Here is a 16,085-nt window from a genome sequence, read left to right as displayed (position 1 = left end):
GCTTGTCCAAAATCTGTTTGAAAAAGAAAATTATAATAACCTTGCTTTGAGAAAAGCACAAGATGTAAAGATGTGTCATTTGTATAGAATAAGGCAAAGTTCACATATATTATCTCATTTAATCCTAGCATTACAGTATGATTTGAGCTGCAACACTCAAGCTTATCATTGAGAGGTGGCATGGTTAAATATGCTGGCTCTGGAACTGGCTTCCTGGGTTCAAACCCCAGCCCTATCCCTCAACAGCTGTATGATCTTCAGCAAAATATTTAAACGTCTCTGTACGTGAAAAACAGGTAATTTTAGTTCCTATCTCATACAGTTGCTGTTAGCATTAAATGAGCTAGCATTTTGCTTAAAAGACAAAAGAGCTCAACATGAGTTAGCCATCATTACCATCATCTAATCCAAAATCGTAATTGTATAAACAGGACCCAGACAGGTAGAAGGACTTCCATGATCATATAAAGTTCCTAACCCTTAACAAAGGGTCTTTCCTCTGTGCCACTGATTCTCTTAGGAACTAGAAAATTCATTCAAACAAATTTAATTAACTTACCCACCCACCACCCTAACCAAATGCTTAAATTCTCCTACCTCATCCTCACCCGGTAAGTACCAAGCCTGGGTGGCTACTCCACTTTCTGACCACTCAAATGACCAGAAAGTTCGTGAACTAAGTCTGCATCCTGGTCATTTCTGCCCAGAGACCCTAGTTCTGCATTCTGCGTTCCCATAGAACTAATACTTCAGACCCAACACCACCCTCCAGATGTTTGATGACAGTTGTCATATATGTCTCTGGGTCTTGTCTCTCTCTCTCTGACTAATAGCTCTCCTTCCTCCAACCACCTCCTTCTCTGGACATGCCCCTCCGAGTCCAGGGCTGACACCTTCTGGGGACAGACATTTCCCCCATATGTCTAGGTATTGTGTGACACCACATGTACAAACAGTAGAAAAAAGCCCTACCCCTGACTCCTCACAAGAAAGAAGGGCCCAAGGTGAGGTCTGGATGAGGCCCCTGGAGGAGTGGAACCAGCCAAGGGTACAGTCTGAGCTGGGTCACCCCCTGACCTGAGATCCACGTGTTCAAGTGTAATGTCTATTACGTATACATACAGCCACAATGTGGCTGATGAGTGTGCTTGCTCGTGTCTGAGATTTGCTTCAAAATAATGAGGGAGGGAGGTTCACAGGAGAAGGGGAATGACAGGTTTAAATGAGACCAAATTGGCCATGTATTGATAATGGTTGAAGCTCAGTAATAGGTACATTGGGTTCACTGTATAATTCTCTTTACTTTTGTATGTTTGAAAATTTTCATAATAAAACATTTTTTAAATATCTCTGACACAATATCTAATACTCCTCCTTTCTCCTTAAAATAGGATTCTAGAGAGAATGAGAGGCAGGCTCCTGAAACCCCTCCCCTCTCCCACATGGAGCCATTGTCCTGCCTCTAGAATAATGCAATGTGGAGGCAAAGAAAACATGCATATGCACCATTCCTACAACAATGTGACAATGGTGCACTTGTTTGTGAAATTATAAGTGATTGGGTACTTTTTAATTAATTTTAAAGTTAGTGCATTGATTTTTACGATAGATATGATCAAACATAAAACACAAAGGAGCAAGAGACTTTTCTGAAACATCTTCAGAGGATCCAAAATATAAACTGAGACAGAGCACATCAACCAGGAAGACCTTCCCAGAGAGCTGTGGAACCAGAGCACATAGGACCCAGATCCCCAGGACAGCAAGTGCAGGAGAGACCCATGACCTTTCAGATCCAGTGCTGGTGGACCACTCATGGGAGCAGCTGTAAGGGGCCCCCAAGCTGGACACAGCTGAGCCCTGCCACCCAGGGCCCAGGGCCCTGATTCAGCCCGAAGCAGTGACCCCATATAACAAGCTCCACATGGGCCTGTAGTCAGGAAAGACAAGAGCTCCCAGCAGTAGAGATTTGCTTCCCAGATGTGGGAGGTTGCTGCCCATTCCTTGCTTCTACCTGGCTGGTGTTAGTCACCAAAAGCAGGGAGTTGCATGAGATTCATCCCTCAGAAGAAGAGGCTTCACCCAAGCCCTGGGAAAGGGTCGTCCCAGACCTGCCCATGACAGGCACTGACCAAGCTGAGTCCCCCGTGCTAATGGAAAGAGAAAGACGCTAACACCGCTCAAGTCAAAACACACCGTCTGAGTGCTGGCACTGTACATGTCTAAAGGGGAGAGATAGGCGTTAGTGTGAGGGCTCTAAGGCAGGATTTGTTTTCCTGGAGGACCCTGGACTTTTCCCTTTCTCACTGTCAAATATCCCATGACAGAATGTCCCATCTCAGTCCACCGGGCCACAGAGAGATGAGGAAGAAGCAGCTAACAGATCTGCCCAGATTATATTCTGTGTGGCTGGGGCCATTATTTACTGAGTCTATGTTTTTGATTCAACTTTTCAGTGATTCTGGGAACTCGAGAATTAGACTTCACCCACAAGCGCCAAGAACAAGTATCCAAATAAGTTGAAAGCACTGAAAAGTTGAGTAGGTACAGAAGCCTTTCATCATTGAACCAAAAACATAGACTCATTTCCTCAACAATAATTGCATCATTAGGCAGGGGTAGCCAGGAAGCTGAGGTCTTTGCTAGTTTTCATGATGGTTTTCCTGATAAGAATCTTTTCTGATTTCCATCTTGCACATGAGCTTATCTTTGCGGGGCCTGCTGGCTCTGAAAACTGCGCCACAACCAACCGCAGGTTTTCCATTGCCAGCCCCTGCTCTGGGCATGAAACAATCACACCAACCTGTGCTTTGGGCCTTTATTCTCAAAGGCTCTGTCTGTCAGGTCCCAGCAGTGACAGATGGCACAATCACACCGGATAATTCAGGAAAAGTTCAATGGAGGATCTATTTGCAAAGGAGACAAGGTTACGGGAAACCAATAGAGGGTGGTGACACACTCCAGAGCCGGTGAGAGTGAGAAGCCACAACTGCCCCTACAGCATGAAGGAACCTGGGTAAGGAGTGGTCACTGGAACCCAGGAAGAGGGTTGAAGCTCTCCCTCCACAAACTCTGGCTGCAGCTGCATGACAAGAGCTGTGGGCTGCAGTAGAGGAAGGACCCACAGCCAAGTAGTGGCATTGGGATTGTGTGAATAAATTCCACCATCTCACTCTCCTCCTGCCCCCACCTCCTGCCAGTGCTCCCACTGGCCAAGCGCAACTGAAAGCCAGAGGACAAGGGGGGCTTTTGAAGACATCCACAAAGGGCGGGGGCACTGAGCAGGGTGGAGAGCAGATCCAGAGGGATGAGTGGAGAACAAGTGCACCAGGCCTTTTTCCCACCTGTCCCCAATCCCTGAGAGAACCCTCCACAGAGTCCTTTGGCTCTTCTCTCTCCCATGTCGCTGGCTGAAAGTCACACCCCATTCTGTTCACAGCAGGCTCCTCAACTTTTTCTCTTCAAGGTCAGAAGAAAAAGGAAAAGGTCACATCACTGAGCCTTAGATATTCTCAAGCCTGAGCTACAGCAGTTTTCAGTGCAGGAGAGGTTGCAGACCCAGGAGGGATACAGTTATGATTCACTTCTACCCAGGAGGCAGGAAGTGCTACTTTTTTTAAGGCAAACCCCTCAAGAGAGATTTCTGGTCCCTGGGTGACAGAGGCCACCAAGGGGGTTGGAGCTATTCTAGGAGCCAGAAAGACATCTTTTGATCACTCAGTAACAATTAACTCCTAACACTGGCTCCTACAAACAGTGATATAACCTGGATCCCACCATCCATCACAGAGAGGGACACATTCCCATGCCGGGAAACCTGGGGTGACACTAATCAAAGCTTGGCTAACAGCTTCAGGAGAACAAAGTGTTTGACATCTCTTCTGCCCTCTTTGTTCAGTATTTTATAAACAGTTTCTCTAGTCCCTCACCGCCCCAGCTGCATCTGAGACAACTGCTGACCTCACATCCTCCCACTACACTTGATCTGACCTTCAGGAGATATTCTTCCAATCCTTTGCCAATGGGACCTACAAAAGATCCAGTGCTTTTGAGGACTCTTATGTACAGTATCAGGAGCTGATACTAATCCTTGCGGACCCAAAATGCAATCGTGACTCATCTCTTAGAGTTGGAACTTCGATGCCAAGTGACAAATAGAGTCCTCACCCATGTCCATCTCACAGTGGGTCAGTTCGGTTCTTAACTCCTGCCTGTGGTCAATTCCCTGGTCCCTCAGTGCATACTTGGAATGTACATACAGCACTTAGAAGCTGACAGAACTTTCATAATGATTCCCAGATTTATAAAATAAGGTCTACTTTGGTAAGAAAAGCTGAGTGGAAGCATGTGTAGCTGCCTCCCCAACTCTGGCCAAAATGGTAAATCAGAAATAATGCAACATCCCAGGTGAAATGGCATAGTTAGTGGCTCCTCAAAGGCTTGAAGTATGCAGGGGATGGGGCTCTGGAAAGCCAGATACACCATGGCAGATGACAGTGGACCACCATAAACTTCACCAAGCGTAGCCCCAATTGCTGCTGCTGTTTTGCATGTCATATCTTTGCAGCCTAAAGGGCAGCAACCTAAACCAACAGAAGTGCTTGCCAAGGGGTGGAGCGGGGGTGCGGGTTGGAGGGTAGAACAGGTGCTAGAGGAGGAACATGACAGCTATTAATGAGGACCCCAGGACCAACTGCAATGGTAAGGGACTGTAGCTTTTCCCTCTAAAGGCATTTTTTAAACGTCATTAACATTTAAATCAGTAGACTTTGAGTAAACCTCCATAATACAGGTGGGCCTCCTCCAATCAGCTGAAGGCCTAAAGAGCAAAGACTGAGTTTCTCTGAAGTAGAAGAAATTCACAAGACTGCAAGAGAGAAACTCTGCCTGAGTTTCCAGCCTGCTGCACTACGGACTTCAGACCCAAGACTGCAACATCAGCTCTGACCTGAATTTCCAGCCTGCCGGCTCGCCTCTCTGCTCTCCCTCTCTATCTCTCTCTTTCTCTCTCTCTCAGATATAGATTTAGATATAGATATAAACATAGATACATAGATATAGATATAGACATAGATATATAGATATAGTTGTAAATATTGAAATGACCACTCCCTTGAAGAATCAGTGACAAAATGAATGTGGGGCATGATGAGATCAGATGATTTCAGAGGAAGGAGGGTAGCTGATACTGTTCGTGCCCTGTCCGTATTCCACCACTGCTCACTGAACTGAGCTTCTACAGAAGGTTTCTTACTCCAATCACCCACAACTCTCTCCCTAAGAGCTTTCTCTGGTTGCAGGAGAATGCTCAGTCAGTGCACAAGGCAGACCAGAAATGACCCCTAAAGTGGTCTCAACCCACAATGCATGGGAATTGGTGGACAAACACCGGTCTGATGGGACAATCTGAGGTATGTCTTACACCACCTCCCCAAAGCCCCAGGTGAGATGAAGTTTCAGGTGTCCACAGTCATAATCTGCTCTTAACGCACCCTGATTTTCTTTCCCTCTTTCCTTCTCTGTTTCACTTCTCCTCTCCCCTGTTGATGCTTCCAGAGATCACATCACAAATAAACTACTTGCACTCAAATCTTTGTATCAGGGTCTGTTTCTGGAGGAACTCAATCTAAGACATTCCCAGAAATCAAGATTTACTTAAAACTACTATAATTAGTACAACATGATGTTGATGCAAAGACAATTAGAGCAATGACACAGAATAGAGTCCAGAAAGAGACACACCCGTCCATGGACAGTGGGCTTATAGTGTAGGAGGAAGTGCAGAGCAATGAGAAAGGGCAGCCATTTCAGTACCTATCGCTGAGCCAAGGTGAATATCCACAGGGAAAACTGGAATTTGACCCCTATCTCACAAACACACAAAAATCGATTCCAGGTGATTCACACGTGAAAGGTAAAACAACAAAACTTCTACGTGATGTGACAGGAGAGTATCTTTATTACACTGGGGGTTAGAAAGATTTCTTCAAGGCATAAAAATCACTAACCTTGAAGCAAGTTTCTCAATCTTGCACTATTGACATTTGAACCAGATAAATTTTTGTTGTGGAGGACAGTTCTGGGCATTGTAGGAGGTTTAACAGCATCCCTGGCCTCTACCCACCAGATGCCAGGAGCACCATCACCCTGGTTATGACAAGCAAACACGTCTCCAAGACATTGACAAATGTCCCCTGGGGGTACTGTTGCCAGATTTGGGGGGGGGAACAGAATTTGAATATTGGATAAAGAACAACAACAAAAATAGTGTAAGCATGTCCCAAATATTGCTTGGGAAATACTTACATTTGATTTTTTTCATTGTTTATCTGATATTTGCACTTAATTGAGTGTCCTGTATTTTATCTGATAACCCTAGCTCAGAGGCAAAATCGTCCCCCCTTGAGAACTAGTGTCTTAAAGGAAAAATGATTGGATAAATTGGACTACAAGATGGACTTCTAGTCATCAAAAGGCACCATTAAGAGAGTGAAAAGGCAAGCCATTTACAGAATTTATAATAACGCCTATCAATCAATAAAAACAAAAATCAGACAAACTTATAAGAATACAGACAAGAGACTTGAACAGGAAATTCACAAAATAAGATATCCAGGGGCCGGCCCCGTGGTCAAGTGGTTAAGTTTGCGCGCTCTGCTTCGGCAGCCCAGGGTTTCACCAGTTCAAATCCTGGGCACAGACATGGCACTGCTCATTAGGCCATGCTGAGGCGGCATCCCACATGCCGCAACTAGAAGGATCCACAACTAAAATGTACAACTATGTACCAGGGGGCTTTGAGAGAAAAAGGAAAAAATAAATAAAATAAAATCTAAAAAAAAAGATATCCAAATAGCCACTAAAGATATGAAAGGTACCCAAACTCATTTTGTTGTTAGTGTGTTTGAGGCGATTCTGACTCCTAGTGACCTCGTGTAGTTTCCAGAGCAGAACCCTGCCTGGTCTTTTGCGCCATCCTCTCACCTTCCAGCACCGTATCAAACAATGTTCTACTGGTATTCTCAGAGTTTTCACGGTCAATTTTTTTGGAAGTGAGTGGCCAGGTCCTTATTCCTAGTCTGTCTTAGTCTGGAAACTCCACTGAAACCTGTCCACCATGGGTGAAGCTGCTGGCATTTGAAATACCCATGGCACAGCTTTCAGCATCACAGCAACATGCAGTGCCTGACAGGCAGGTGGTATGTTCCCTGACCGGGAAATGCATCCAGCGATGGCAGTGACAGAGCCAAGTCTTAACCACTAGACCACCACCCAATCTCATTCGCAATCAGGAAAATACAAATTAAAACCACAATACAATACCACTACACACTAACCAGAATTACTAAAAAGAGAAGAGATTGATAATATCAAGTATTGTCAAGGAGAGTCACAGGAACTCTCATACACGGCAGGAGGGAGTATATATGGACTCAACCACTTTGACAGCATCAGTTGAGAAACTGAAAATGCACTGTGACCTATCCATTCCACTCCTAGAAATACACCCCAAAGAAGTACTTGCATCATAAAGCATGAACAAGAATGTTCATGAAAACATGATATTTCGGGGGCTGGCCCTGTGGCACAGTGATTAAGTTCGCATGTTCCGCTTCAGTGGCCCGGGGTTCGCCGGTTCGGATCCCGGGTGCTGACATGCCACCGCTTGGCAAGCCATGCTGTGGTAGGCGTCCCACATATAAAGTAGAGGAAGATGGTCACGGATGTTAGCTCTGGGCCAGTCTTCCTCAGCAAAAAGAGGAGGATTGGCAGCAGTTAGCTCAGGGCTAATCTTCCTCAAAAACAAAAAAAAATGATATTCGGAAGCAACCCAGAAGTCCATTAACAGTAGAATGAACAAACACAATTGTGTTGTGGTAACACCACATGGGACACTACCCCGCAATAAAAATTAACCACTACTACATACAGTAACATGGATGAGTCCCACAAACATACTGTTGAAAAGAGAAAGAAAGCCAAACTTAAAAGAAGACCTACCGTGTCAGTCCATTTAAATAAAGTTCAGAAGCAGACAAAACTCATCTACGGAGTTAAAATTCAAGATAGTGGTTACCTTTGGTGAGGATGGAGGAGGCAGGAATTAGGGCGAGGCACATAGTCGGGAACGGGGGCTTCTGCGAGGCTGGTAACATTCTGTTCCTGACTGGGGCGGCGGTCACGTGGATGTGCTCACTCAGTGATAGCTCACTGAGTTATATTAATGTCACACTGCAAGTACAGGTTTGGAGTTTTTTGGTTAAGCTAGTTTTCAGTCCTTCTAAGTTTTTTGGTTACTTCATTTCTAATTAACATCTAACTCTTGCCTTTCAGAGACTTTTCTTTTTCTCGCCCAGCCAATTTTACTATATTTTTTACAGGCATATTTTTACCTGTAGCAGCCTTTTTGAGTACGCTGATTAATCACTACAGAGGATTTTTTTAAGTTTTTAGAAACATTAATCCAGAAATTTTATTTCTTAATTTACAGGGTTCTTATGAGTTGTTGCCTTTTAATATTCTACCTTTCAATTTTTCATTAACTAATTTTCCTATGTTATCTCAGTTATCTCCCATCTCTCTCAAGGATGCTGGATTTAATCAGGCATAAACACTATTACTAAAGGAATTACAGCTAACATCTGGCCTAGTTTATATTGCAGTCTAGTTCCACATCCCAAAATCTTAAGTAAAATCATCAACTCTAATTTCCACCCTAATATGGCATTTTCCACCCTTTGTTTCCTCAAGCAGTACAGTTCGTATTAAATTAACAGCTTCTCTAGCCTCACTTTCTACCCTTCAGACGGTCAGGTGATCTACAATAGAGAGTGCTCCACTTTTTTTTTTTTTTCGGTGAGGAAGATTGGTCCTGAGCTAACATTTGTTGCCAATCTTCCTCTTTTTGCTTGAGGAAGGCTGTTGCTGAACTAACATCTGTGCCCATTCCTCTATTTTATGTGGGATGCAGCCACAGCATGGCTTGACAAGTGGTACTAGGTCTGCACCCAGGATCAGAACCCACGAACCCCGGGCCGCAGAAGCAGAGCACACAAACTTAACCACCACGCCACCACGCCAGCCCCATGAGAGTGCTCCACTTTTTCATATCCACATTTCACTCTTTCCTTCATTCAATCTTGAATAATAAAAGTAAACTTCGTTTCTCACTATCTCAGCCACTCACTCAAGAATTCCCAAAAAGGATGTCAAATAGGTCTAGCAGGCCAATGAATAAGTAAGTTTTATTCATCTGGCAATGATCCACCTTCTAAAGCAACTGCCAAGAGCAAGTTCTGTCATATAGTCAGCAAACATTTTACTCTATGTGAATGCGATTCTGAAAATCCCATGAGAACGTGATTTCCTCCCACAGACAGTTTGTCAGTTTTTACTTCCAGATTACTTACATCTTCCTCACACACAGAGCCTCTTCACTCTCGCCTGCCTACCCACACCCACACCCTTCTTGTACTCTGGAATTACGTCCCATTGGTCACCTTCCCATTAAGTCCCTGCTGATCAGATGAGGCCTCATAGGCTGCTGGAATGCCGCTGAGGGTTTCAAATCTCCCGTTTAATCATTCATGACCCAGCAATGAAACAGGAGGACCGTTTCTCTCACCTGGCTTGGCTTGGCTTTTTCTGCCTGCATCTATTTGCTACACTGTTAGCCAGGGGAAAAAACAAACCCAGAAAAAGCCTCCTGATGGCCATTTTCACAGCCCGGAGCCAGAACGTTGACAACAGTCTGCAGCCTACAGCCCTGGCTTAAGCGGGTAGGAAATGGAATTTCTGGACTAGTGAGGCCTCTGGTGGTGCAGGAAGAGCGGCGCATGCTGAACGTTTCCCTTCAGCCTGAACAAAGGCCAAACTCTCTCTCTCTCTTTCTCTCTCTCTCTCTGTCTCCCTCTCTCTGTCTTTCTCTCTCTCTCTCTCTCTCACACACACACACACTCCAGCACTGACAGAGCACATAGGAAGGCAATCCTTAGCTCATTTCTCACTCTCTGCCTTGGAAAGTAAAAGCAGAGGGACCTCAGGGCACTGATCTTCACAGCAGGTCCAGACCAAGAGCAGAAGGAGATGGGCCGATGCCGGAGGTGAGAAGGCGTCAGCTCCTGAGTAAGGCCCCACTGGGAACAGATGTCTGGGTAGAGGTCTGACTGGAAAGGGTAGCCTTTAGAAGTCTTCATGGAGGGGAGAGAAGAGAAGCTGTAGCCCCTGGAAAAGAGCTGGCACCACCACAGAGGGTGAGGCTCAGAGAACACTGCTTTCGTCACCTCAAACCATAGGGTCAGAGGAGACCATCTCAAAAAGGGATCCTTTATCTGTTGTATCTCCATATTAGGATTTTAGTTGGTTGGTTGGTTGGTTGGTTCTACCATATTTTAACTAGAAACTATGTGAAATGACGATGTGAATAGCATTTTTAGCAAGTAACATCCCCGAGCCTGAGAGAAGTTGCAAAAATCTGCCTGAACAAAATGATGCAGGGGGCATTCACACAGTTAGAGGTGGCATGGCGGAAGGGCAGAGGGGCCTGTCACCAGCAAAGTCCCCATCCCACCCTGCCCAAGCCCATGATGAGGGGAGCAGCCAGGATGCCTCCCTGAGTCCTGGCTTCCTGTCCTGCCCCACAGTGATGGCCTGACCACCCAGAGGGACTGCGCTCAGCTCCTTTTGCTGTTTCAGGAAGCACCTGTGGGGGAAACAGTCCTATTTCAATGAATGAAGTCCTCGTGATAGCTGCAGACTCAGGAGGGACCCTTGTCCTCCTGAAGGGCAAACCAGCTGCACTTGCCCCTACACCCAGATGTGCAGACAGAAATTTCTCATGTCTTTTCATCTGGCTTGGATTTGAATGTTTTAACTGCCAAAGTGTCAGATGGACTATGAGAGCTGCAAATAGTTTAACTTAACTAGTTCAGTTGTTAAAGGAGATGCTGAAGAGGAAGAAGCTGACTCACCCATCCCTAGAACCCAGAAGAAAAAAGACTTTAAAGCATTTGAGAAGAAGCTTAGTACACTGGCAGAGCCTGCTCTCCATCAGCCTCCCTGGAGAGGAGGGAGTGGCTGCTGGGAGTGGACTGCTGTCCCTATGGATATCCCCTCTCACAAGGGGTACAAAGTTCTGGAAGGGATTCCCATCTCACCTCCATGAGGATACTGGTGGACCTCCACCATCCTGAATCTATGGTCTAAAGGCATCTGATACAGCAGAATCTCCTCTCCATCTCCCCACCCTGCCCCCTAGCTCACTGGAAGAAAAGACAGAGCCAGGAGAGAAAGAAGGGGTTGTGAATAACTAGGGTGTGGTTGAAGAGGCGAGGAGCCCCTTGACACACTGGAGGACGGTGAGTGGGGATGCCCCTCTGCCTGTGGTCCAGTAGTAGACACATGTCCCAGGCCTGGCCAGTCAGAACACTCCACACTTGGCCACAATGGTTGGCTCAGAGATGGACACATAAACCAAATCAGTCCAGTGAGAGTCAATTCTGAGACTTTTGCTATGATTAGAAGCCAAGAGTTCATCCTTGCCATAAAGGGGGGAAACCTTCCTGAAAATGAAGCCAAACTGTAAAAAAAGAAGAGCTGAGAACTAGAAAGATGTGCACTCTTAATGACATTATTTGAGCACCTGGATCCAGCCATGCAGGAACTCAATATATTTTGAAATATTACCTAATATATCTTCCTTTCTCAGTACTTCCTTTTCTCTCTGCAGTATATAGGAACAAATAAGACAAGCCTTAGCTTGGAATCTCAAAACAAAGTTCTTTTATTCTATATCTAAATAACAGCCTGGAAAGTAGGAGAGTCACTTACAAAAGCAAGGCTTTGTTGAGAGAAGAAAATATTTAGGTGCTTCAACAAGCCAGATCTTGGAAAATGGAGCAAAGAAATTGCTCTATAAGTCAAAGAGTTGAAAAGCAACAGGATATGACCTCAGAGCTGTCCATCACACAGCTTTTCCTGGGCATGAGGGAGGAGCTAGAAGAGATTTGATAAGGACAAAACTAGATTATAAATGCTGCCCAGGGTTCTCTGAGAAGGCACTCAGCTAGAGGGATAGGGAGATATGCTTGACCCAAAGAGGTAGAAGGGGTATCTGAAAAAGCAGAATTGTGGCACAATTCCCTGGCATAGCCCAGAGACAGCAAGCTTCTCAGAGAAGCCCTAATTGCAGCACAGAGTTTGTGGTGCTTTTAAAATATGTCCATAAATTCTTTGACACTTATCCCTTCAAAAGTAGGAGCCAAATTCCTCTCTCTTTGGACTTAGTGACTCATTTCTAACAAACAAATTATGGTAAAAGTGACTGTATGTAACTCCCAGGACTAGGTCGGTCATTAAGGGCATTGAGGCTTCCTCCTCACTCTCACTCTCTTAGATCACTTGCTCTGGTGAAGCCAGCTGCCATGTTGGAAAGCCACTCAAGCAGCCCGATAGAGAGGTCCACATGGCCAAAAATTGAGGTTTTCTACCAACAACCAGCAAGAAGCAAGGCTTCCTGCCAACAGCCATATGAGTGAGCCAACTTGGAAAAGGATCCTCCAACCCCAGTCAAGCCTATAGAGGACTGCAGCCCTGGCTGTTATCTTGACTATAACTCATGAAAGACCCTAAGCCATAACTACCTAACAAAGTGCTCCAAGACTCCTAACCCAGAGAAACCATATGATACAATAAATATTACTGCTGTTGTTTCAAACCACTAAGTTTTGAGATAATTTGTTAACAGTAACATATAACAGTGCTAGACTGCAGTAAGTTGCCTGGATGGTAATAAGTGTGGCAGATAACCAAGAGATGAGCCTAAGGGGAGACTCATCAAGGTCCAAACATTCCATGCTGTTGGCCAGAAGACAAGCCAAGTATTCCTTGGTCCTCCAGGGGACACTTTGGAACACTAAGATCAGGCAAGGACCATGGGTAGCAGAAGCAGAAGGTATGATACCCAGAAGCATGGGTATCAGTATCACAACACAACGCCCAGAGGCCTGGCCTAACCAGCTGTGCCTTAGCTGATGGAAGCTAAGGCCAAATGAGATGAGATCCTTCTGAGCAAGCACTGAGGACCAGATGACGGTATCTGGACCAAAGGGCCTCCTATACCCAGCTATCTAGCTCGGAAAGAGAAAGGAGAAGAGAGACATGGCATTCTGAAAGACTAAGAATTTGCTCAGAGAAAACTGAGTTAACTGAGAAGTTCTAAATTAGAAATGATAAATTTACTTTGGTTGGGTGACTTTAAGTTTACTCCTCTGCCAAGGAGAGATGTTCATGAGTAAGTTGTGTTCAATTATAAAAAATAGTTATGTTTCTGCACATCTGAGATATGTCTATAAATTGTAAATCCACTACATATTTTTATTTATTATGAAATATTTTATTTATTATGAAAATATGAACAAAGGAAAATAAAATGAACACCCATGTACCCACCAACTAGCCTGAGAAATAAGAAGTCAACATCTCCTGTATACTCCTCCCTGATCACATTCCCACTCTGCTGGCCTTGGGAAAATGCTGTCCTGAGTTTTCTCATTTTTATTCCCATGCATTCCTCTTTACTTTAATTACAAATTTATTTATCTCTTCAATAAAAATAGTATTTTGCCCATTTTTTAATCTTTAAATAAATAATATCATATAGCAAATACTTTTCTACAACTTCCTTTTTTGCTTAACAATGTAGTTGTGAGATTCCCCCATGTTGAAATTTGCAATTCCAGTGCACCTAGTTAATTCAGTTTCTTAGTCTGTTGTACTGATTATTCCTGTGATCTTATTTAGAGCTTTCTAGTTTTGTCTAAGCCCTCTTTTTTATCACTTCCTGATAACTTTTGAATTGATTATATTGTTTTATGGTTTTTCTCTACTGATCTGGAAGTGCATATTTATTTTTAGTAAATAATAGTTGCCCTTAATTTTTCAAATGTATATTTAACAAAGTTTAATATTATTCAGTATTGTTATCCTTTTCCCAACAAGTCAGCTCCAGTCACATACTTCTCCGTTATTGAGGACTACTATTTTACTTCTGCTTTAATTTTTATCCACAAATTAAATATTACTGTTATTGCTTTATATGCTCAACATTTGTTTACATTTACCCTTTTGTTTACCAACATTTTGATCATTTTTCTCTTGCATTTCACACCTTCCTTTTGAAATCATTTTCTTTCTTCCTGACAAAGGTTAGAAGTTGATGATGGTAAATGCTCTCATTTTTTGCTTATCTAAAAGTATCCTCGTTTTACCTTCATTCTTTTTTTTTTCTCTTAAAGATTGGCACCTGAGCTAACAACTGTTGCCAATCTTCTTTTTTTTTCTGCTTTTTCTCCCCAAATCCCCTCGGTTCATAGTTGTATATTTTTAGTTGTGAGTCCTTCTAGTTGTGGCATGTGGGACACCGCCTTGGCGTCGCCTGATGAGTGGTGCCATGTCCACACCCAGGATCCGAACCAGCAAAACCCTGGGCCGGGGAAGAGGAGCATGCCAACTTAACCAATGGGCCATGGGGCCAGCCCCTACCTTCATTCTTGAATGCCAGTTTGTTGGTAAACAATTCTAGTTTCCAATTATTTTCTCTTACCACTTGAAGGTATTATCTCACTGGCTTATACTGCTGCAGTTGAAGTATCAGTTGTCCATCTGCTATTTCTTTATAATCTGTCTCTTCTTGCTGCCTGCTTTTAATATCTCTTCTTTGTCTTTGTTCTCATAGTTTTACTATGATGTGACTAGGTACAGATTTCTTTTTTATTTGTTCTACTTGAGATTCACTTTGCTTACTGAATCTGAATATTCATATCTTTCATTAATTTGGGAAAATAATCAGCTAGTATCTCTTCAAATAATTTTCTCTGTCTCCTCTTTTCTGGGATGCCAAATAGAAGAGTTAGAATCCCTCACTTTACCTTCCTTGTCTCTTACCCTCTCATATTTTCTACCTCTGTCTCTCTGTGCTGCATTCTACATAATTTCTTCATATGTAGTTAATCTTCTCTTAACTAATGCTAAATCTATTCCCTGCTGCTTAAAGCCATTCAATGAGTTCTCAAATTTGAATCACTATATTTTTAATTTTTAGGAGTTCAAACTGGTTATCAATTCTGTTGGAATGTTTTTGATAGTATCTTTTCTCTTTCTCATGTTTTTAATATCTCCTCTTCTTTAAACATTTTAGACTTGGTAGTTTTAAATTCTGTATCTCATCATTCTAACATCTGAAATCTTTTTTGGTCTAACTCTACTGTGAGTTGTTTCTGTTGACTCCTGAGAGTGTCTTGTTTCCTTGTGTGTTTTGTAATTTTGGATTGAGGGCTCATGCTTAGCAGGACTTTATCTATTGGGATCCTGTGAAATCCAGGGAGGATTTATGTCTGCTCCTATCTGGAACACTTACTTAAATTCTTGGCTTAGGGCTTCCTAGGCCAAACAGGTAACAATGAATTCAAACTCCAAATCTGCAGGATGGCAGGACAATAGATACAACTTCTCAAGGAAAACAAATTTTTGTACAACCAATCCTAGCCAAGAGCCAAACCTATAGAAACACGCTTCATGGTTATGTTCTTTGATACTAAGTGGGCTTTTTAAAGTTCACTTTCTCCCTGAGGATATAGTCCATGAAGAGCTTTATGCAGAGGTCTCAGATCTAATCTTGCTTGGGTCCCAGGCATCATCTCCTGTCACCCAAGCCTCTGGGTTACTGAGACTGACGAACAACCATGAGGTAGCCTCAATCCTAAGGAAAACTTTGTTTTTGGTCTCTGCGGATTTCCTTTATTTTCTAGTTAACTCAGGAATGCATTTAAATGGAGATATGTTATATTTTATCCAGCATATCTAGGTATTTTGTTATGGGAGTTTTTTAGGATATATACATGCCACCATAGTGTTCCTCCCACATGTTTTTAAAAGATCATTCTGTTTGCAATGTGTGAAACAGTTTGGAGAAAAGAAACACACAAAAGCAGGAAGATTTATTAGGAGTCTATTGCAGACATTTAGACAAAAGAGGATAATAACTCGAAGGAGAGTGGGAGTGGCAGAGACAGAGAAAAACAGATGGA

The sequence above is a fragment of the Equus przewalskii genome, chromosome 1 (assembly GCF_037783145.1).
Source record: "Equus przewalskii isolate Varuska chromosome 1, EquPr2, whole genome shotgun sequence".
Classification (NCBI taxonomy): domain Eukaryota; kingdom Metazoa; phylum Chordata; class Mammalia; order Perissodactyla; family Equidae; genus Equus; species Equus przewalskii.
The sequence above is the reverse complement of the archived record's forward strand: the minus strand, read 5'-3'. Positions refer to the sequence as shown.